At 39.4% G+C, this 23,387-nt stretch overlaps 1 protein-coding gene and 1 pseudogene across 12 annotated transcripts in view; both read right to left on the reverse strand.

Annotated features, from left to right (window-relative positions):
* Nucleotides 1–23,387, reverse strand: part of RFX3 (regulatory factor X3) — a 340,088-nt gene that overhangs the window by 90,441 nt on the left and 226,260 nt on the right. The window lies entirely within an intron of this gene.
* LOC138844236 (RNA-binding protein 7 pseudogene) lies at nt 8,347–9,094 on the reverse strand (annotated as a pseudogene).

Raw genomic sequence — 23,387 nt, forward strand, 5'->3', positions numbered from 1 at the left:
CAGAGAGAGAAATGTCTTCCTTCTGTTGGTTCACTCCCCTAATGGCTACTACAGCCGGCACTGCACCAATCCGAAGCCAGGAGCCAGGTACTTCCTCCTGGTCTCCCAGGCGGGTGCAGGGACTCAAGCACTTGGGCCATCCTCCGCTGCTTTCCTGGGCCACAGCAGAGAGCTGGACTGGAAGAGGAGCAACCGGGACTAGTACCCGGCGCCCCAACCGGGACTAGAACCCGGGGTGCCGGCGCCACAGGCAGAGGATTAGCCAAGTGAGCCATGGCGCTGGCCAAAACACTTAATATTTATCATATTCATTAAAAGATACTGAAAGGAATTCTAATTTCATAAAAGGATTTCAGCCCTGATGGACATTTTATAAAGCATGGGTTTACTTATATAGTGACTGTCTGTGTGTTACAATATATAAATGGAATGAGTAAATGCTTTACCAAAATGTTAAACTGCAAAACTTTCTAAAGGAACTCAGCATTATAGCTCTTAAAAGAAGATCAGTAAGTACTTCTGTTTTCAAAGAGAAAACACAGGTCAGAAAACAGCAGAAAAGTTTCATGTGACTATAAATCATTTCTAAGAAGAATATAGATTATATATGGCATATATTTACATATACCATATATGTACACACACATATATACCATATGCACATCATATATATACACACACACATACCATACACACATACATACATATGAGACCTTCAAAAAGTTCATGGAAAATGATTATGAAAAAATTAATATCATGAAAAGATTTCAAAATTTTGTACTAAAATAAATTTATCTTATAATTTCATTCTTCCATGAACTTTCTGAAGTACCCCCCTACATGAATATACAGCAGTGGTATGAGTGAGGATGAAATAAATTAGAATTAGATAGTGACTGGGAGTCAGGCAGTAAAGTTTTAAGGGAAGTCTATCAATACTTGAAAACTATGGATTTTCAGATAAATCCAGTGGCCAGGTTTTGCTAGGTAAAATGGGCACTGATGGTAATAAGGTTAAAACAAGTAAAGGTTGAAGTGTGCCCAGTGAGTGTGGGTTGAATAGAAGCTTTAAAGGACCAGGGTATGAGAAGAAAATTCTCACAGGAATACATTATGACAATGGAGGGAAAGTGAAAGTGAGAGAGAGGATAAAAGAACAATGTCAAAATCGGGAAGAAAGATAACAATGAAACAAAATTTAAATATTATAAAGAGGATTAATCAGCTCCATTACAACAAGCATATGATTAATCTCACCTCCCTCCCCAATTAACCCAGATTTGTTCTTCTCAATTTCATGTGGGTAAGGTCTATGTATTTGGGAGGAGCTGATACAGAATTAGGATAAATTTCCATCATGCTCATCAAAGAATAAATTGTCACTCTTATCGTGGATCAGATACTTTAGCAAATGTTCGTTCAGCTTCAGGGAATGACCAATGTCAAGGAAAAGATGGCACACTTCAGCATTTGACATCTAAAATACTGAGACCAAAGCAACTTGGCGAGATCACATGCTTCCAGTGTACTGTAGGTCATTTGAAACATTAAACTCAGACCTTAGGAAAAATCTATAAATTGTCCACAGGAAAATATACTTAATACTAAATGAAAGTTCACCCATAATTGTCATATGTAAGGTAGGAAATGGCAGCCAAGTAAAACAGATGGAAAATTTGTTTAAAAGTATGTTCAATGATCAAAAGATTATTGGCCCAAATGCTCAACATGATAGTCTCATGTATCTTCTGAGGAAATGTTTATAACCTAAACAAAGATAGTATCACTGCAGCCTCAGAAAATCAAAATGATTAAATAGCTAGATTATCAACCAGCGCAAACTTACAAGTGTTTCAAATCTGTAGTATTTTTTAAATTAAAATACAATTAAATAAACGCCCTACCATCCAGTATAATACAACTATGTGTTTGCTACTCAGAGTGGGAACTTCAATATAGCACCTCATTGTATGCAAGATATAGGGTTAGCTTTGTGTGTGTGTACAGATGGGGTGGTGACAAAGAGACAGAGACAGAGACAGAGAGAGAAAGAGAGAGAGAGAAATGGTAGTAAAGATTTTCATAGCACAGCCCAGCCCAGCCAACCAGAAGCTCATTACACATTACAGCTTGATGGATTGATAGAAGGGATACAATGGATCTATTTGTATACTGAGGGACTACTTTATAGATACATATAAATGGTTTAATTGATTAAAGGTAACTAGAATGGATTAAATCATTCAATATCTCTAGAACACAGAGGGAAGTCCAGAGGGGAAAATTACTGCTTTCTGGTAGGGTTAGACAGAGCATGAGTAAGGCAGATCTTTAGTTAAAAAAAAAAAAAAAAAAAAAAAAAAAACAAAACAAAACAAAAAAACAATGCCTGGCATTCTGATAGGTGCAGGTTAGTAAACCTTTTAGGCAGAGCAAACAAGACAGATATATGAGGAAGAATAAAATTGGCTGAGGGATGAAGTTCCTTTAGGCATATGTAAATGAAGTCAGATTCCAATACCTCACCTGGGATCTTCAATTAAGCAGTATGTGGGACACTGTTGAGAAGTCTTGAGAAAAGGAATTAATCTGATATGACAGCACTTTATATATTAATCTGGGATATGATACAGGTTGAAGAGAAACATTTTTGAACTACAGATATGAAGGTGGGAAGTCTGAGACAGAAAGCTTGGTAGGGGAGCTAGTGTTGTGGGGCAGCAGCTTAAGCCACTAGCTGCCATGCTGGCATACCAGTTTGTGTCCCAGCTGCTCCACTTACCATCCAGATCCTTTCTAACAGGCTCAGGAATGCAGCAGAAGATGCTTCAAGTACTTGAGCCCCTGCCGCCCATCTGGCATACCCGGATGGAATTCCAGGCTCCTAGCTTTGGCCTGGCCCACCACAGGCTGTCATATCCATTTGATGAGTGAACCAGTGATAAAAAATCTCTCTCTCTCTCTCTCTCTCTCTCAGTCATTCTATCCATCCCTCTTTCTGTGATGCTGCCTTTCAAATAAATAAAAATAAACCTCTCTATATAAAAAAAGCTTGATATTGCCTTAATTTTTTTTTCACTTGAAGACATTGGCCTTTACTTCACCACTGGGTGATCAGAACACTTCAGATACACATATCAAACACACTGCCATGAAGAGATTCTAGTGTATTCTCCTGTTCATTTCTCTGCCTCATGATGTTTACAGTAAAATAGTCATCACTGTTATTGAAATTTCAGCTCTAGGCAAAATACTGTAATCAGATTAACAAGAGGCTTTGTGACCATCTGAATGCTAATTTGAGGCCTCAGTGATGTCTTTATTTTTGAGTGTTGACCTTCTATTTCCTTTCTTTTAAATTCCTTTTTCATTTCTTTCTTTTTAAAAAAAGGCCTTTTTCTTTTTTCTACTTAAATGTACATAGCCAAAAGACTTTTTAAGACTAAAAGATTCATGTATTTTTTCAAAAACAGAAGGCACTATGGTAAACATTTTCTACATTTCTCTTAAATTAGCAAAACTTTAAACTATCAGGACATCTTTTATTTTTTAAAAAAAGTTTTTTTAAAATTTATTTGAAAGGCAGAATGTCAGAGAAATGGAGAGCACTCTTCCATCCACTGGTTCACTCCCCAAATGCCTACAAATAGCTAGGGCTAGCCCAGGCCATCGGCAAGGAACTCCATCCAGGTCTCACATATAGGTGGGAGAAACCCAAGCATTTGGATCATCACTACTGCCTCCCAGTCACATTATCAGGAAGCTGGATCAGGAGCATGGAAGAACCAGGACTTGAACCAGCACTTTGATATGGTATATAGACATCCCAAGCAGCAGCTTAATGTGCAGCAACACAATGCCCACCCAGATTTCAGTATTCTTTTAAAAATCAATTCTAGGCCGGCGCCGCGGCTCACTAGGCTAATCCTCTGCCTTGCGGCGCCAGCACACCAGGTTCTAGTCCCGGTCAGGGCGCAAGATTCTGTCCTGGTTGCCCCTCTCCCAGGCCAGCTCTCTGCTGTGGCCAGGGAGTGCAGTGGAGGATGGCCCAATTACTTGGGCCCTGCACCCCATGGGAGACCAGGATAAGTACCTGGCTTCTGCCATTGGATCAGCGCGGTACGCTGGCCGCAGTGCGCTGGCCGCGGTGGCCATTGGAGGGTGAACCAATGGCAAAAGGAAGACCTTTCTCTCTGTCTCTCTCTCTCATTGTCCACTCTGCCTGTCAAAAAATAAATAAATAAATAAAAATCAATTCTATAACCACAGTGCATAGCTGTATCTATTATGAATAATCACTCTGGGACTGAGTCACGGATAATGTACACAAACTCCCCACAATTATCTAATGCTGGGATATATGAGGCTTGGAAGTTAAGACTGGTATTATTGCCAGTTAAAACGAGATTATTGCCTCATCATCAGACAAACAGGTATGCCAACTCCTCTGAGATCCAATGGAAGGTGGCTCCATTTGAGAGGAGATACATGGTCTGCAAAGCCAGGCTTACCGAGCAGTAAGTGAGATTGTAGCATTGAGTGGGACTTAGAAACTTCACATCTGAAACAGAAGGTAAGAAACAGATATCCATTCCAGCCTTTATGGGCACACACTTCTTAAACAAAGCTAGATTATTTTTAGGAAATTAAAGAATACCTTTGGCAATTCAAGGATAGTTTGAAAAGTTTGTGGAAAATAGAATTAAGAGATAAGATTATTTTGGTGCAAAAAAATAAAAACATGAAAATGCAGTTTTCATCATGATATGAACTTTCTGAACACCCCTTTTATTTGGGATAGGTTAAGAGCCACCAGACAGACTGGCTAAAATAGAATTCCCAGGAGAATGGAGAGGTACTCTACAGCTGGTTATCAGGAAAGATGATGACCCTTTGAACTGTGCTACTGGAAGCCAAAGGCATTTTTAAAATCAGAGAGAAGTATTTTTCACTGTGTTTAGGCAGGCTGCTGAAACATCAGAGGAGAGCCCTTGGACAGGTAAGAGACAAAGGCGTAGGAATTTTCCAGGCCTCGGAATTACACTGTCTCAAGCCAGAACGCTTAGCTCCTGACCAGCCAGAACACCTGACAAAATCTGAAGGATCAAAGCCCTAGTAATGTGGAGAACTCTCTACATTCACACACCAGATAGTGGACCACATAAAGCACAGAACCCAAAAGATCTCTTTGCAGGTGTCATATGAAAGGGTGATATGGAGCAGGAGGAGAAAAACAGAACCTGGCTAGAGCAACTTGCTCAGAGAGTGGTTTACCACTAAGAATATTCAGAAAAGCTTAGACTTCATCAGAGAACGCACAGACCATTCTGCTCATCAAGCAAATGAGTTAATTTGGCAGAAGAATGAGAGGAAGGTAAAACAAATTATGAGGACAAAATGTTTGAGGATTGGAGCACCAGGAAGAAACTGGGAATTTACACTAAATACAGATATGATTCAGCTCTCCCAATCAATTACTGAATTCTTGAATGACATGAGCTCGGGGAATGCAAAAAGTGGGTTTCCTTCATCTGTGCGAAAGAATTGCCACACTAAGCCTGGAATACTAGTTAGAGACTAAAATCACTAGTAATCCCATCAAGGTTGCATGTACCAAGGCCATCTCACTAGTCCAAGTGATCAATTTCAGTTCACAATTGATCATAATGAAAGGACTAAGAGTCAAAGGGATCACACAAACAAGACTAGTGTCTGCTAATACTAACTGATAGATTAAAAAAGGGAGAGAAAGATCCAACATAGGAAGCGGGATACACAGCAGACTCATAGAATGGCAGATGTCCTAAACAGCACTCTGGCCTCAGAATCAGCCCTTAAGGCATTCAGATCTGGCTGAAGAGCCCATGTAAGTATTTTAGGCATGGAAAGCCAAGACACTGCAGCAAAAAAAACAAACAAACAAACAAACAAACAAAAAAAAAACAAAAAACACCACCCTAAATGAAAGATCTCTGGGAGTGAGATCCCAGTAGAAAGAACGGGCCATCAAAGAAGGAGGTACCTTTCTCTAAAGGAAGGAGAGAACTTCCACTTTGACTATGACCTTGTCTAAATAAGATCAAAGTCGGTGAACTCAAAAGGCTTCCATAGCCTTGGCAACTCATGACTAGAGCCTAGGGTGATTACTGACGTCATAAACAAGAGTGTCAAACTGTTAAGTCAACAACAGGAGTCACTGTGTACTTACTTCTCATGTAGGATCTCTGTCCTTAATGTGTTGTGCAATGTGAATTAATGCTATAACTAGTACTGAGACAGTATTTTACACTTCATCTTCTGTGTGGGTGCAAACTGATGAAATCTTTACTTAATATATACTGAATTGATCTTCTGTATATAAAGATAATTGAAAATGAATCTTGATGTGAATGGAATGGGAGAGGGAGTGGGAGATGGGAGGGTTGCGGGTGGGAGGGAAGTTATGGGGTGGGAAAAAGCCATTGTAATCCATAAACTGTACTTTGGAAATTTATATTTACTAAATAAAAGTTTAAAAAAATAAAATCACTAATTTGCTTATGGTATAGAAAGTAGCCTGCCCAACAAGCATGATAAAAATGTGATCACATGGCAATAAACAGATCATATTTCTTCATGAGTAGATTCAAGAAAAGAATGCAGAAACTCTGGAAGTTGTTCTGAGTACATGAAGTTTGCACATTTTGTGGCAGACAACAGCAGTGATGGGACCCTTTCATTATTTCTTAGGACTTTAACTTCTAATTAGGATTATAAATTCAGAAGAGGTAAGGGAGATACTATATATCACATTAAGGGATAAAATTAAGCCCAGTATATCTCCTACAAAGATTTTTTTTTTTTTTTTTTGACAGGCAGAGTGGACAGTGAGAGAGAGAGACAGAGAGAAAGGTCTTCCTTTGCCGTTGGTTCACCCTCCAATGGCCGCCGCGGCCGGCGCACCGTGCTGATCCGATGGCAGGAGCCAGGAGCCAGGTGCTTTTTCCTGGTCTCCCATGGGGTGCAGGGCCCAAGCACCTGGGCCATCCTCCACTGCACTCCCGGGCCACAGCAGAGGGCTGGCCTGGAAGAGGGGCAACCGGGACAGAATCCGGCGCCCCGACCGGGACTAGAACCCGGTGTGCCGGCGCCGCTAGGCGGAGGATTAGCCTAGTGAGCCGCGGCGCCGGCTTATCTCCTACAAAGATTAGTAAATACCTAGGAAGGGCCTAGAGGAGACAAAGCACCCATCATCTGATAGACAAATGTGTGATACAGACACAATGAACATAGACTACAATGTGATAAACATGTGGCCTTAAACTCTTTTCCAGTCACTAATGTCTGTTGGAACCAAGAGTAAGTAGGTAGTCCCCAAGTACCCACTGCCACCAATAGTCATCTGCGATAATCTGACCAAGAATGAGTACCCCAATATGGACTTTAGAGAAAAGTCCCAACTAAGAAGTCCCCCAAGAAAAAGAGGTTAGGAGTGAGGAGATGTGTCTACTGGACAATGGCTATTACATGTGTGATTCTATTTTCCCATGCTCAAAAAAAAAATCCATATAGTATTTTTTTCAAAAAAAATATAATAGGAAAAGCGTTTTCCCTAATATTTATTATTCCCCATTGTTATTTACAATTCCGCATTGCCTTCTAATGAAGCAGAATCCTCACAAACTGGCTCCTTGTTCTGCCGAGTAGCTACCATGCACAAGGGCTCTGCTGAAGTGCTGGAATGGGCCTACATCTAGGAAATAGAGGTGAATGCTCATTGGCAGAATCAGTGGACAGACCGGAGAGAACAGAGAGAGGCCAAGAGGCTTCATGTGGCCCTGCACTAGAGTGTGATGCTAAACCTTCAGTTCTTTCCCCTACAACATCTTCTGTAAAATCAATGCAATGCACAGCCACTATAGTACAACTAATTAAGACTGGCTGGAGCACAAGGTTCATGTAGGGGCAATTGAGAATGACAAGAAGATAAGTCTGTTTCAAAAGCAGGGAATTATGAAGAGATGCTTAATGTTAGAAAGTTATGCTTTCTAGTTTACTACCAAAATTCTAATAACCATCTAGATTATCAATTTGAATATTTTCTATCATACACACCAGAATCTGACTCACTAACCAGAAATTTCTTTACAATACAAAAAGGATAACAGAATATCAAAATATTTGCTTTATAATGCAATCTATATAATTCACCCTTCCAAAACTGTCTAAAATGATTAGGAACTGTGGCATTCTTGTCCTTAAAACCCTGAAGGGAAAGGTTACCACTGTAATAAAAGTAGAACCACATTTCCCTCAGTATTAAATTGTAGCTATTGGTTTTTTGAAAATTTATAAAGAAAGGTGGCAAATTGTAAAGCTGATCACTACAGTTTTTAAACAAAATATTTCTAGACCACCTTAGACAACAGGACTTAAAATGACCCTATAAAACAATGTACTTTTAACACTTGTTAGTGTTGAGATGAGTGCCTTTTTCTAGCTCAGCTACTGTCTCTCCTGTTATCATAGTCATGGCTTCAGCTATCATGGTTCCTATCTTCATAGAACAAATCATCTTTGCTTCCTCTGTAATGATGGTTAGACCCAAGATCAGAGCACCACTGTTCAAGATGATAATGTCGACCTCCTAGGTAGGGAGAAGGATTCTGTCTGACTTTACACTGTGATGATGGTGTAACTTGGGTCACTGGGAGCTTGAAGACTGCGTGAAAGTATGATTATCTGACTGAACTGATGGTGAGAATCCTGACTGACTCACATGTGGAGAACCAGATTTCCCACCATATGACATCTGTCTCAAAACACTGTTCATCTGCTAGGAGACACAGAAGTAGGACTTGAACTTCCAACACGATGCTGAGATTTGACAAACCAACATCCTGTGAACCATGATGACTTTCTGATCTACACTGAACTCTGATGTCCCTTCCAAAAAAGTTTGATATTATTATATAGATTCATTGCATAAGGAACAGACACTTCATATTTGAGATTTACAAATGCAAGCTGCTTTGGTTTACCATGCCTATCTTTTTTTTCCCCCAAAGAAAGCTTTTATTTGAGGAATACAGACTTCATGCATTTCACAAGTACAACTTCAGGAACATAGTAATACCCACTGTACCTGCTCTCCCACCCACACTCTCACCCCTCTTTCTCCTTCTCCCTCTCTCATTCCCAGTCCTATTCTCTACTAAGATCTATTTTTCAATTAACTTTATACACAGAAGACCAACTCTATACTAAGTAAAGAGTTCAACAATTTGCACACACACACACACACACAAAACCTCTTCCTCAACATTTGAGATAAGGGCTATTCAAAGTCATTGCATCTCAAAGTTAGTTTCACTTTTTTTTGAGAAACTTAATTAACTTTAAAGAAGCACCCAAGAATGATACCTCTTCTGCAAGCACTTAGACATAACTATAACTTATAAGACTAAGTAATACCCTCTGCTTAATACATTAAAAGAAATAAAGTCCTTGAGAACAAGTTTTATCATTCATTAAAGAAGCACCTAGGAAAACAAGCAATGGAGTTAGACACTTAGGCATAACTAAAACTTATGAGACATAAGAATATCCTCCACTTAATACACTAAAATGAAATAAATCTTTGAGAATAAATTTTACTGTTAACTCTCATAATACAACTCTTTGAGGACAGAGGTCCTGCGTGGAAAGTTAGTACACAGTGACTCCTGTTGTTAATTTAACAATTAACACTCTTTATATGATGTCAGTGATCATCTGAGGCTCTTGACATGAGCTACTTAGGCTATGGAAGCCTTTTGTGACCACAAACTCCATCAGTATTTAGATAAGGCCATAATCAAAGTGGAAGTTCTTTCCTCTCTTTAGAGAAAAGTACATCCTTCTTTGATGACCACTTCTTTCCACTGGGGTCTCACCCACAAAGATCCTTCATGTAAGACACTTTTTGCCATAGTGTCTTGGCTTTCCACACCTGAAATGTTCTCATAGGCTTTTTAGCCAGACCAGAATGCCTTAAGGGCTGATTCTAAGATCAGGGTGCTACATAAAGTGATTGTCATTCTGAGTCTGTTGTATAGACTGCTTTCCATGATGGAGCATTCACTTCTTTTTAATTCTATCAATTATTATCACCAAACACTTAATCCTACCTATGTGATTACTTTAACACTTAATCCTATCCGTATGATCACTTTAACACTTACAATATATTTTTAACACCCATACCATTCTAATCTTTTGGAATTTTCACTTTTATTATTGGACCAGCCTGGTAGAAAAGCTAGATCACCAGCTCCTCTGTCACTTTAGTTTGAAATTTTCCCTCTAAGACAGTGCCATCACTCCTGGGGCCCCAACCCTTGTATCAGCATCACCTGCCCTTCAACCAAGCCAAAGGGTACTGGCTCTTTTTAAGCTTTTTTTAAAGACTAAAAAAATCAAGATTAAATTCTTAAACTATCATTATAATTAAAAATTGTCTCACAGTAGAGAATATTTCTATTATGGAAATGTCAAAGAAAGTGATCTGAAAATAAAATGCTACAATGCTTTCATGATTTATAAAGCTGTTTAACATAAATTCTCATTTGGCCATCACGGAAACTTTCTAATACAGTCAAGTCCAGGAATATTTTCTCTTTGTTACAGATTTGAAAACTCACTCTCTGTAAGAGTGAGGGACTTTCTTGAAATTAGATAGGTATTAACTATTAGACCAGAATCTAAGATTTATCATTCTAAATTCAACATCACTTCCATTATATAGAAATTTTACAGGAATATCAATGGAGTGTAAGTATCCCTAATTTTTAAATAAAACTCTCTTTTGAGGGGTGGTTTATAAAATTAAAATTTGCTGGGCCCAGCCTGCAGTGCCAGCATCCCATATGGGCGCCAGTTAGAGTCCCAGCTGCTCCACTTCTGATCCAGCTCTCTGCTAATGCACATGGGAAAGTAGCAGAGGATGGCCCAAGTCCTGGCCCCTGGACCTACATGGGAGACTCAGAAGAAGCTCCTGGCTCCTGGCTTCAGACTAAACTAGTTCCACCCATTGCTGCCATCTGGGGAGTGAACCAGAGTTGGAAGATTCTCTCTCCTTCCCTCTTTCCCTCCTCCCTTCCTCCCTCTCTCTGTAACTCTGTCATTCAAATAAAAAAAAATTAAAAAAATTAAAATTTGCTAAATGATGTATAGTTAATAAACAAGGTTAACTTTCTAGTATGCAAAGTTTTAAATACAATTGATAAATATCAATGAAAAATGATTTAGTAGAAATCAAGTTATAAGTCAATAAAAAGTTTTGACCACATAGTTAAATTTCAGCCATGAAAATAGTTATCATGATGCACAACAATCATATTTTCTTGATTGTTAGTAAAATGGTGCCATCTTATCCGTGCCATCATCTCAGGCTCTGGCCCCTGTGGCCAGTCTGGCTCACTAGATGTCAGGTGATCAAATGGCCCAATTCCAGTGTCAGCTCCACCCCCATCCTAATGGGATTCACTGCTCCCACTTTCTTACTTCCTGCAAGAGTATAACTAGACCTGCTTCCCATACACATGCTCTCTCTCTCTTTACTCCTCCTCCTTTTTCTTCTTCACCCTCTCCCTCTGGCTTGTTGGATTTCTCCATCAATAAACTCTTTCCTTTACTCCAGCGTTTGGGTGTTTTGTGGTGGCCTTAAATTGATAATACAGGTTACTGTGTTCACCTTAAGCTTGTGTTTTGTCAGAGAAACAGCTTGAGTTTCTTGGTGAAAGAACAGTAACTTCTTTAGAGAAATTCAATGAAGGGAGAAATTTCCATCTGAGTAACCTTTCTTCTTCTGAACTCAGCACTTTAAATTTAGCTTGCAATTGAGATCAGGTAAGACAGAAACAAATCTATTTGAGGACTTTTATTCAAAAAAGGTATCTGTGAGGACTGGCACTGCCTGCCCCCACCTCTCTTGAAATGTTTGAAAGACAGCCTCCTGGTGTGCGTGCTGGGGGTGGGGAGAGGAAACGTCTGCAGGAAGCACTTCAGCCAGAACAACAAGGGAGAGGACATGCCATTGCACACTTAGTCTATACAACCACTGCAACAGGTTGTTTTCAAAGTGTTTTTAAAAATGCTACTAGACTAGCAGTATCAAAATCATTTGGGCAGTTAGAAATGTCAAAAAGATAAACAAACCAAAGCAAAATGACCCCGAATAAAGGCACCAACAAGGGAGAGCCTGTATCCGTATCTCCATGTATTTTTAAGGCTGACTTCCTTTCCAATTTGCCCAAAGTCATATTTTTCAGTTTTAAGATGGAGTCAGGTCGCTGGTATAAGGAAAAGGGGCATAGGACAGAGATGAGGCAAGATACGAACTTGCAGCCACAACAAATTTATTCAAGAAAAACAAACTCACAAAGGTGAATGAAAAACTGCCAGCATGCACACAGACCAAATATGCGACAGAAGGTCCAGTCCTCAGCAGGCTGGGCCTTTTTAATCTTATGGTGGGCTAGGGGTCCAGAGAGGAGGTAGGGGGCAAGAGGATGCAGGAGTTAGGGGTAAATTCTGATTTTACTTTTTTTCGGGCAAGGAGCTAGAATGGCTGAGGCTTATGTCCTTGTTCGATCAGGTTGGCTATGAAATAAATTATGTAGGGTCTTGACTAACATTTTTGAAAATTTAAAGAAACTGAATAGAGGGGCTGGCATGTGGCACAGTGGATAAACCACTGCCTCCAATGCCAGCATCCCACAGGGGTGTTGGCTTGTACCTGGCTGCTCCATTTCTGATCTAGCTCCCTGTTAATGCACCTGGGAAAAGCAATGGGAGATAGCCCAAATAGCTGGGTCCCAGACACCCAAGTAGGAGACTCAGATGAAGCTCCCGGCTGCTGGCTTCAGTCTGGCCCAGCCCCTGCTGCTGCAGTCTTCTGGAGAGTGAACCAGCAGATGCAAGCTATCTCTCTCTCTCTCTCTCTCAGTCTTTCTCCCTGCACCCCCTGTAATTCGGATTTTCAAATAAATAAATAAAATATTTTTTTAAAGAAAGAAAGTAACTGAACAGAGTAAAAATAGAGCTCACTGCACACAGTATAGAAAAGTATCACCTGGTGAACTTTGGTTCCAGTCATACACATATACAAATGTGTATAAAGACAGTCACAAAAGTGTGTGTGTGCTCCCAAGAGCAGGGGAGTGTGTCTGTGTACTAGGCCACGATGCAAAGGTATTTCTCATTGTAACTAACGTTTCAAATGCTGTGCACTAAGCAGCTAAAATAGGATCAGTTCCTTCCCTGTCAACAGATGCGTTTTTCCAAGCATCTACAGAATGTCTCTTGAGCCAGGAATCCTAACAAAAGCACACAGAAACATACACAACCAAACTGAGGCTCTGGCTATGATATTGCTGTTTAAATTGTATATTCAAGCGATACAGAAATCAATTTGTAAATATATTACACCCACAGTAATGTTGAAAAGAAACTCAACTGTGAGAGATTTGGGACTGTTGTTTCCTTTCACTCCTATAAAAATGTAGAAATGACCAGAAAACATAAAATAAAGCTGCTTTGCTTGCTTACGTATCCCCTTGGATAAGCAAACAGCCAAAGATTAAAATTTAATCTTAAATACTTATCATATACAGCAAAGAAGCTTCAGGTCTTAGAATGTTCCACTCTATATGAAATCTTTCCCTTTTTAATCACTGATAATTGTATGATATTTAGAGAAAATTTTTATACTCTTATGCTTTTTATCTGAAGTTCTGGCAATTTTGTGCCATCTGAAACTCTTCTGAAAACCTTTGTGGGGAAACAATGTTTGGGTGAGAAACCTTAACAAATTGAGCATGCTCTGAGAACCACTGGCTTATTAACATTTGTTTTTCTTGGGTTGACCCAAGATAGTTTGTCTTTTGGGGTTCCCTTTGATTATTCTGGAGAACTCACATCCCTCCACTCTCACAAGGACCCCATGAGGCTTCCATTAACAATTTGTGATGATAACACCATTTTCTGAGACAGCAAATACAGAAGCACTTGAAGGTTGATATACTCTAACGGCATGTGCTGGGTTAGGATTCAGGCATAGGATTTAAACTCAAATTTACACTTTCAAAAGGCTTCCAACTTCCATAGTTTATTCTGAGTGATCGGAATATTTTCACTTTGTGAAAATGTTTTCTCAAAATGTGGTCCTAGAACCAGCATTATCAGGAACACCTGGGCATCTGCTAAGTAGAAACTCATATTCTGAGGTCCTTCCTCACAATGACTGGATCAAAGCCCATGGAGTCCAGGGATGTGTTTTAACCAATGCTGCAGAGGATGCACCCTCAATTCAGAGGACAACTGCACTTTAAAAAGGTTGAAAATGTTCTCTTTGTCAGAAGCAATTACTATTTGCAGTTGTTACCTAAGTTGTGTATGGTAGGCAGGTAGTGGACATTCCTGCCATGATGCTAGAACTCTAGTTAAAGGGTGATTGTGTAGCCCATGTATTATTTGGATTTGTGCTTTGATTTTACTCTCTTGTTACCCAACCTTTGGAAAATTCTGATCTTATATACCAATATTACAGGAGAGAAACACAATTTTGGTAAATCTAAAATTAATCTGTTTATAACGTATTAACATTGGTAATTTGGAAATACACTGATAATAGCAGTTGAATTTAACCATTTAAAAGAATTTGGGGATTATGGATTTCCCTTTTTGCCTTGGAGGATTAGGCACCTTGCAATGCTGGCACTAGCTCCATTAGCTCACACCATACACCTTTATATTCACATTCATGAAAACACTGTGCCTAATCAATAGTAATTAGTCAATACATAGAGGAGAAAGTGAGTGACTGAAGAAAATATCCAAATACAAATACAAAGTATTCCCTTTCATTCCAAAATATTGAATAATAACAATAGTTCTAAAAATCTTAACTAAAGTTAATGCTAGCGTCTTTCATCTTCTAAACTTTCAACTGTCCAGGGAAGGAAGTGTTTTGCGAAAGCCAGATCAAGGTTCATCTGAATCATGACACTTCACAGTCTTAACACTGAAGATAAATATTAACCTTTAATAAAGAAGGGCTGTTTCAGCTACATGTTCTTGTGGAATATGACCAAGTAAATACATTTCATAATCAAAGAAATCAAAAGCTTCCTTAAAATTTTTAAAAATAGACTACTTTATAAAAATAGGTAACAGATTCACATGCCCACCACCCTTTTTTCTTTACTCATCCTTGTAAAGATATTTTTGTGCTTATAAAAGCAAGAGTATAAATGGTTATTTCTTTTTAAAAAGGGGATTCCAATTCAATCACATAAGGTGGCATGTACCAATGCCATCTCACCAAAGTGATCAGTTTCAGTTCACAATTGATCATAACGATAGGACTAAGAGTCAAAGGGATCACATAAACAAGACTAGTGTCTGCTAATACTAACTGACAGAATTAAAAAGGAGAGAATGGGCTGGCGCCGTGGCTAATCCTCCACCTGTGGTGGCGGCACTCCGGGTTCTAGTCCCGGTCGGGGCGCCGGATTCTGTCCCAGTTGTTCCTCTTCCAGTCCAGGTCTCTGCTGTGGCCTGGGAAGGCAGTGGAGGATGGCCCAAGTCCTTGGGCCCTGCACCCGCATGGGAGACCAGGGGGAAGCACCTGGCTCCTGGCTTTGGATCAGCACAGTGCGCCAGCCTTAGCAGCCATTTGGGGGGTGAACCAATGGAAGGAAGACCTTTCTCTCTCTCTCTCTCTCTCTCTCTCTCTCTCTCTCTCTCACTGTTAAACTCTGCCTGTCCAAAAGAAAAAAAAAAAGAGAGAGAGAGAATGATCCAACATGGGAAGTGGGATACTCAGAATTAGCTCTTAAGGCATTTGGATCTGGCTGAAGAGCCCATGTAAGTATTTTAGGCATGGAAAGCCAAGACACCCTGGCAAAGAAAAAAACAAAAACAAAAAAGAACAACAACAACAAAAAACACCTAAATGAAAGATCTCTGTGAGCGAGATCCTAATGGAAAGAATGGGCCATCAAAGAAGGAGATACCTTTCTCTGAAGGGAGGAGAGAACTCCCACTTTGACTATGACCTTGTCTAAATAAGATCGGAGTCAGCAAACTCAAATGGTTTCCATAGCCTTGGCAACTTATGACAAGAGCCTAAGGTGATTACTGACACCATAAACAAGAGTGTCAATTGTTAAGTCAACAACAGGAGTCACTGTGCACTTACTCCCCATCTAGGATCTCTCTCAATGTGTTGTGCAATGTGAATTAATGCTATAACTAGTATTCAAACAGTACTTTACACTTTGTGTTTCTGTGTGGTGCAAACTGTTGAAATCTTTACTTAATATATACTAAATTGATCTTCTGTATATAAAGAGAATTGAAAATGAATCTTGATGTGAATGGAATGGAAGAGGGAGTGGGAGAGGGGAGGGTTGCGGGTGGGAGAGAAGTTATGGGGGGGGGGCAAAGCCACTATAATCCAAAAGCTGTACTTTGGAAATTTATATTTATTAAATAAAAGTTAAAAAATTTTAAAAAGTAAAAAAAATATTTTTCCTTCACTCTTCATGAATTGTTACAATGTTTATTTGTTTATTACTTCCATCTGCTTGAGAGGCAGAATGAAAGAGAGAGAGAGCTATCTTCCATCCATTAGTCACTCCCAAGTGCTTGCAATAGCCACTGCCAACTCCTGCTGAAGCCAGGAGCCTGGAACTCAATCTGGGTCTTCCAGTTGGGGGTTAGGGATGCCAGGGCTTGAACCGCCATCTGCTGCCTCCCAGGATGCATTAGCAGGACGCTGAATCAGAAGCAGAGGAGTTGGGACTCTGATGTGAGCTGTGGGCATTCTAAGCAGCAGCTTAATCCACTGCATCACAACGTCCAGCCCCAAATCTATATTTCTATCTACAAACACACACACTACCTCTTGCTTTCTCACTTGACAACATGTTTTGAAGATCTAGCCATATCAATGTATATATACACTGCCTTACTCTATTTAAGAGCTATATAAAATTCCATGGAAAGAAAAATGCACTACAAAGTCACTATTCCCCTGTTAATGGACAATTAGGCTTTTTTCATTTTTATTAGTAATAACTGTACAATTAATAATAGTTGTTTATGCAGTTTTTCACATATATAAAAGTGTTATCAGTAGGATAAATTCCTAGATGTACACTCACTGGGTCAAAGGTTATGTGTATTTTCAATTTGGCAAGAATTCCAACATTGTTCTCCATTCCTGTGTCAATTTAGATTTCCACCCAATAATGACTGAGGGTGCCTGTTTCCTTACCCATTTGCCAAAACTTACGTAATAACTTCTTCACCTTTGCCTGTATGACAGATGAAAAACAGAATCTCTTTGTGGCTTTCCATTTCCTTTGATATGGACTACTTGTTCATGTTACTTTCTCCATTAGGGTCCCAGTTTCTGATGGCTTTGTAAAAGTGGGTTATACATTAAAGAAATCAGTCCTCTGAATATGTCCCAAAACTTCATGCCAATTTGCTATTTTACAACTGCCTTTGCTTATAGTGGGTTTTGTCAAACAGAACATTTTCCCTTTTATATAATTGAGTTTATCAATATATTCTTTATAGCATCTTGATTTTACATCATGCTTCCTAAAATATGAGAATAATAAGAAACTAATGAAATTAATTTTGATCTAAGGATTAATGTATGCAACTAATATATCTTTACTTTCTAAATTGTTTCCCCCTTGTTTCAAACAACATTTATTGATAATTCATCATGTTTCCACTGTCAAGTAACACTATCATAATCCTGTATTATATCTACATATGCCTTTAACATATTTATGACCTTAAATATATTCAATTTACTGATCTATTTGTGTGACTAGAGAATTCTTTTAATCATTATGAATTTATAATATTTTAAAATAGTGATGGACTGTTTCCTCCCAGTTTGCTCTCCATTATCTCTGTATTTTTCAAAATGTTCCATACTATATTTGCACACTTATTTATTTAAACATCTTTTCTTTTAAAACAAAAAAGCTATTGTCATTTTGAGATTATGCTGAAATACTGAAGTCAATTTTAAGAGATTATACTGGTATTTCTTATTCAACAATTATTCAAATTTACTTTTGTGTGTCTCTGGAACTCTAAACAGTTTTACTTACTAGATTGTGCACATAAATGATTAGTTATTGCCAGATAGTTTTTCACTTTAAATGAGATCTTTATATCCATTATAATTTTTCAAAAGGATTTATTTACTTATTTTGAAAGGGTTACAGACAGAGAAGGAGAGATAGAGAGATCTCCATCCATTGATTCACCCCTCAAATGGCTACAATGGCCAGCAGGCACCGTGCCAGGCCAACGCCAGGAGCTTTATCTGGGGCTCCAAAATGGTGGCCAGGGCTCACGGAACAGGGCCATCTTTGCTGCTATCCCAGGCCATTAACAGGGAGCTGGATCAGAAATGCTCACTCTTGCTCGCTCTCTCTCTCTCTCTCTCTCTCTACCTCTCTGTAATTCTGCCTTTCAAATAAACAAATAAATCTTTTAAAAAGTTTTTCAAACTAGTTGGAATTCTAAGTAAAGTGACACAAACTGATGCCTATATGGGTTGCCAGCATCGCAGGCAGCAGCTTTACCTGCTAAACCACAACACTGGTCCCTCCATCATAACTTTCAATTATTGTTTTTTATATGTAAAAAAGCTATTGATTACATTGTATATTAATGCTGAAATCAGTCACCATACTAAATTTTTACTCTTACTATTTGTTAGTTTTTCATTTTGTTCTTTATTTTTATCTGGTATATAATCACACTATCTACAAATCCTGACTTAATTACTTTTGTTATTAGATTCTATTTTTCTCTCTTGCCTAATTGCATTTTCCCATAAGTTGAAAAGCACAATTAAAAATCACCTCTTTCTTTCTTATGAGATAGATGAGAACATCATTAAAAGTTATGTTAAGTGAATTTAAACTGAATGTGTGAAATTATTTCTTAAAGCCTATAGTTAGATTAAAAGTCCCAAGGAAGTTCACTGTCACCAGTAGCTCTAATCAATATCACAGCTGGATTTTAAAATAAACCGGCTAATTCTCTGGCCAATAACCACAACTGTAGTTATGCACGCTGAGATAGTGCCAATCGCATGTTTGGAGGCTGAATCCCTAAGTATGGGGACACCGAGAAACTGCTCTTGTCACAGCACTGATCACTGGTTGCAGACATCACATTGTATTTTCCCTCAGTATTAAGTCTATGGTCTGATACTGACACATATGTTAACTCAGACTACAGTGTATTTTAATTTGCCACTAATACATTTCATATTTTATCTGGATTATTCATCATGATGAATGAAGCAATAAATCTGTGACTTTTTCCCTCAAATGTATAGCAGTTTCAAAATAGTAAATAAATTTGAAATTTTATTTGTAAATATGATGACCAAGCAAAAGCTATATAATAGATTGTCTGAAATATACCTTATCCTATATTTATAAACAGAATGCAAAATATCATTAGAACCTCCCTAAACTAGAGTCTGTGTGAAGTTAAATGTAGCTATTTCTATAATGTTACAATATACTTGTGTTCTGAAATGCTATTTCAGTGTGAAACGCTGAATAATAAAACAATTCATTATCATTATATTTTTTGTTCCAAAAATTCAGGGGATTGGCAGGCTACCCTAAAGAGAGACTCAAGGACCTGTCACTCTGTTTGTCTTAACCTTCTAGTTTATCAAGATTTCTAGGAGAGGAATGTTTTACAGCCTTAACCATAAAATTACTGCCTCTAGATCTTATCACCTTCAAGGCTGGAGCAGTGTGGAACTGACTGACAGCTGAATGGAATATAGATGAAGTGATGAAGACTACAAGTCACTCAAAGTCCCATTTTATTAAGTGCTTTGAAAATGAGGTCCCAGAACCTTCAGTCAATTTATGATTTAGTGCAGGAAGCAGATGTGTGGTACACTAAGCATTTTCATCTGAGGGCTCAAGTTAGCCTCAGGAAAACGGGACACAGGAAAACAGAACATGCTACTATCATGATGGATATATGGTCTGTCAAAAGAAGTGAAGAATGCTTTTCATAAAATTATTCAAGCTTGGAGCCGGGGTGCTATGGCATAGTAGGTACAGCTGCCACCTACAGCATCCCATAAGGACACCACTTCAAGTCCTGGCTGCCCCATTTCCAATCCAGGCTCTCTGCTCTGGCCTGGGAAAGCACTAGAAGATGGCCCAAGTGCTTGGGCCCCTGCACCCATGTGGGAGACCCAGAAGAAGCTCCTGGCTCCTGGCTTTCGATCAGTGCAGTGCCAGCCCTTGCGGCCACTTGGGGAATAAACTAGCAAATGGAAGACACCTCTCTCTCTCTCTTTCCTCCCTCTCTCTCTCTCTCTCTCTGCCTCTCTGTAACTTTGCCTTTCAAATAAATAAATAAATCCTAAAAAATTATTCAAGCTAGTTGGAAGTCTAAGTAAACTCTTTTGAACAGAAATTGCATTTTCATGAAATATAAAATATGAATTGTTATACATGCACGATATATACACGCTCCTCACTTTAAAAAATTATTTTCCTCTAAGCATTTTAAGCACATGGTACTTAAAATTAAGCTTTCTTTTCATGTGATTATACTGCATTTTCATCTCTATGTAGCCATAACCAAAATCCCAATATTATTTTAACATTTTATTTTTCCTCCTTTGGCAAGACAGATGGGCAGATTCCAAATGGCTGAACGGGGAAAAGATGTGCTGATTCTGATCATGGGAAATATCAGAAAAACAGGGGAGGTCTGGCATTCCTGGGAGGTACTGGAGAGAAGTGTTCAGTGAAAAAGTCTACAGAAAGAAGAGAGATGCATGGAGCGGCAATGGCTGTGCAGACGTGCAGCAGCTCCCAGTGCAGCACCAGCATCTCCCGTGCCGGTGGCTGCTGGAGAGGCCATCTTCACAGAGCGAGGTGAGGGAATCTGCAGAAGTCCCCACTGACTGAGTCCAGGCGGAGTAGACAGGGGGCAGACTGCCCACAAACTCTGTGAATGGAGGTCACATTGCTTTCTTCCCCTCCCCAAACAGGGTGCCCAGTGACCAGCAGGGCAAGCTCAATCATCTGGGAATAAGACCAGCGAAGGCAGCAGTAGCCCTCCTGTCTCTTGGATTTTGTCACTAGGGAAAATATGCTGTCCTGACTGATTTTGGGTCCAGGTGGACAAGATGGCAAGGAGCAGGATGCCCACTTAACTCTGTGAACTTCTGAGGGAAGCACACTGCTTCCCATCCCTTCCCCCTCCAGGACACTGGGCTCTGGGATGGGGGCCACTCCCTCTTTGGGCAGGGAAGCTCCCATGGCAGAGAACGGATCCCCTGCAGCCTGCGACTGAAGGAATCCTGTGACGGGGCGACAGGCTGGAAAACTGCTATGGGCATATGGTAGGTCTGGGTCTTTAGGCAATTACTGAGCCCAACTCAGAAGCTCAGAATTCTCTAAGTCTGGGAATGGACATCATGGAGGGTTCCATGCTCATGCTAAGGGGTGCACAGATTCTTCGTGGTGCTCATGTGCCTGAGTTAGTTGGGAGATGGGTCCAGGCACAGAGAGGTACACCTTGGCTAAGAGAAACGTGGAGGCAGTGATCACGCCAGCAAGGGCAATCATCCACCTCCTCTCCTGACTCCAGAGGAGAGCTACCACACAGCACACATCTCTGCACCCTTGAAGGTGCAGGAATCCCAACATGCCTAGAGGCACACTCCCAAAGCACAGACTTCAGAGGAGATACCAACAAGTGTTTCCCCAGATGTATAAAAATAAATGTGGAAATACAAGAAATATGAACAAGGAAGACAACTACTCCCCAAAAGGAACACAATAATACTTCAATATTAGACTGTGAAGATGAGGAGATCAACAAAATGTCTGACAGGGAATTCAAGAAACTCTAAGATTATTCAAAAACATAGGGAAGCAATTACACGAGTTAAGTCCGTGAATGACACAGATGAGAAATTCTGTCAGAAAACAGAAATATTAAAGAAAAATCAAACTGATATATTAGAAATTAAGGATTTGGCAGGCGCTACAGCTCAATAGGCTAATCCTCCGCCTGCGGCGCCGGCACACTGGGTTCTAGTACTGGTCGGGGCACCAGATTCTGTCCCAGTTGCCCCTCTTCCAGGCCAGCTCTCTGCTATGGCCCAGGAGTGCAGTGCAGGATGGCCCAAATGCTCAGGCCCTGCACCCACATGGGAGACCAGGAGAAGCACCTGGCTCCTGCCTTTGGATCAGCGCGAAGCGCCGGCCGCAGCGTGCCAGCCACGGCAGCCATTGGAGGGTGAAACAATGGCCAAAGGAAGACCTTTCTCTCTGTCTCTCTCTCTCTCACTGTCCACTCTGCCTGTCAAAAATAAAATAAAATAAAATAAAATAAAATAAAATAAAATAAAATAAAAAGAAATTAAGGATTCAACATGTCAAATTAAAAAAAAAAAACTGGAAAGCCTAAACAACATACTCATGAGGCCAAAGAAAGAATACTCAAGCTGGAAGACACAGCTTTTGAAATATTTCAGTCAGACAAAAAAAAAAAAAAAGAAAAAATGAAAACAATGTCAGGATACTATTAAATGACAAAATATACATGTCTTAAACATTCTTGAAGGAGTGGAAAAGAATGACTTATTCAGTAAAATGACAGCAGAAAATTTTCCAAATTTGGAGAAAGATATGGACATTCAAGTACAGGAAGCACATAGAACCCAAAATATACATGATCAGAGATAATATTCACCACAACAGATTATATTCAAACTTTCAATAGTATAACACAAAGAAAAGGTCCTAAAATGTGTAATAGAGAAAAACCGGATTACCTTTTAAAAATCTCCAATTAGAATGACAGCAGATTTCTCATCAAAAACCCTACTGGTAAGGAGAGAATGGACAGAGATTCTCCAAGCCCTTAAAGAAAAAAACTGTCAGCCTAGTATACCGTACCCAGTGAAGCTCACATTTATAAATAAAGGTGAAATAAAGACCTTCCCAAACAAACAAAAATTGAAAGAATCTGTCACCACCCAGGCAGCCTCACAAATGATACTTAAGCATGTACTATACACAGCAACAGAGAAAGATAAACAACATTGTAAAAACTATGAAGGCAAAAAACCTCCTAATAATAGCACAAAGGAGATACAAAGCAAAAAACAGAAAAGTTGCAAGAGCAAGTCAGCACTTATTAATCATAACTGTGAATGTAAATGGATAAAACTCTCCAATTAAAATATACAGACTGAATGAATTGATTAAAAAACAAGTCTCATCTATATGCTGCCTATAAGAAACACCTAACCAGCAAAGATACAC

Source organism: Oryctolagus cuniculus, chromosome 1 (assembly GCF_964237555.1).
Source record: "Oryctolagus cuniculus chromosome 1, mOryCun1.1, whole genome shotgun sequence".
NCBI lineage: Eukaryota > Metazoa > Chordata > Mammalia > Lagomorpha > Leporidae > Oryctolagus > Oryctolagus cuniculus.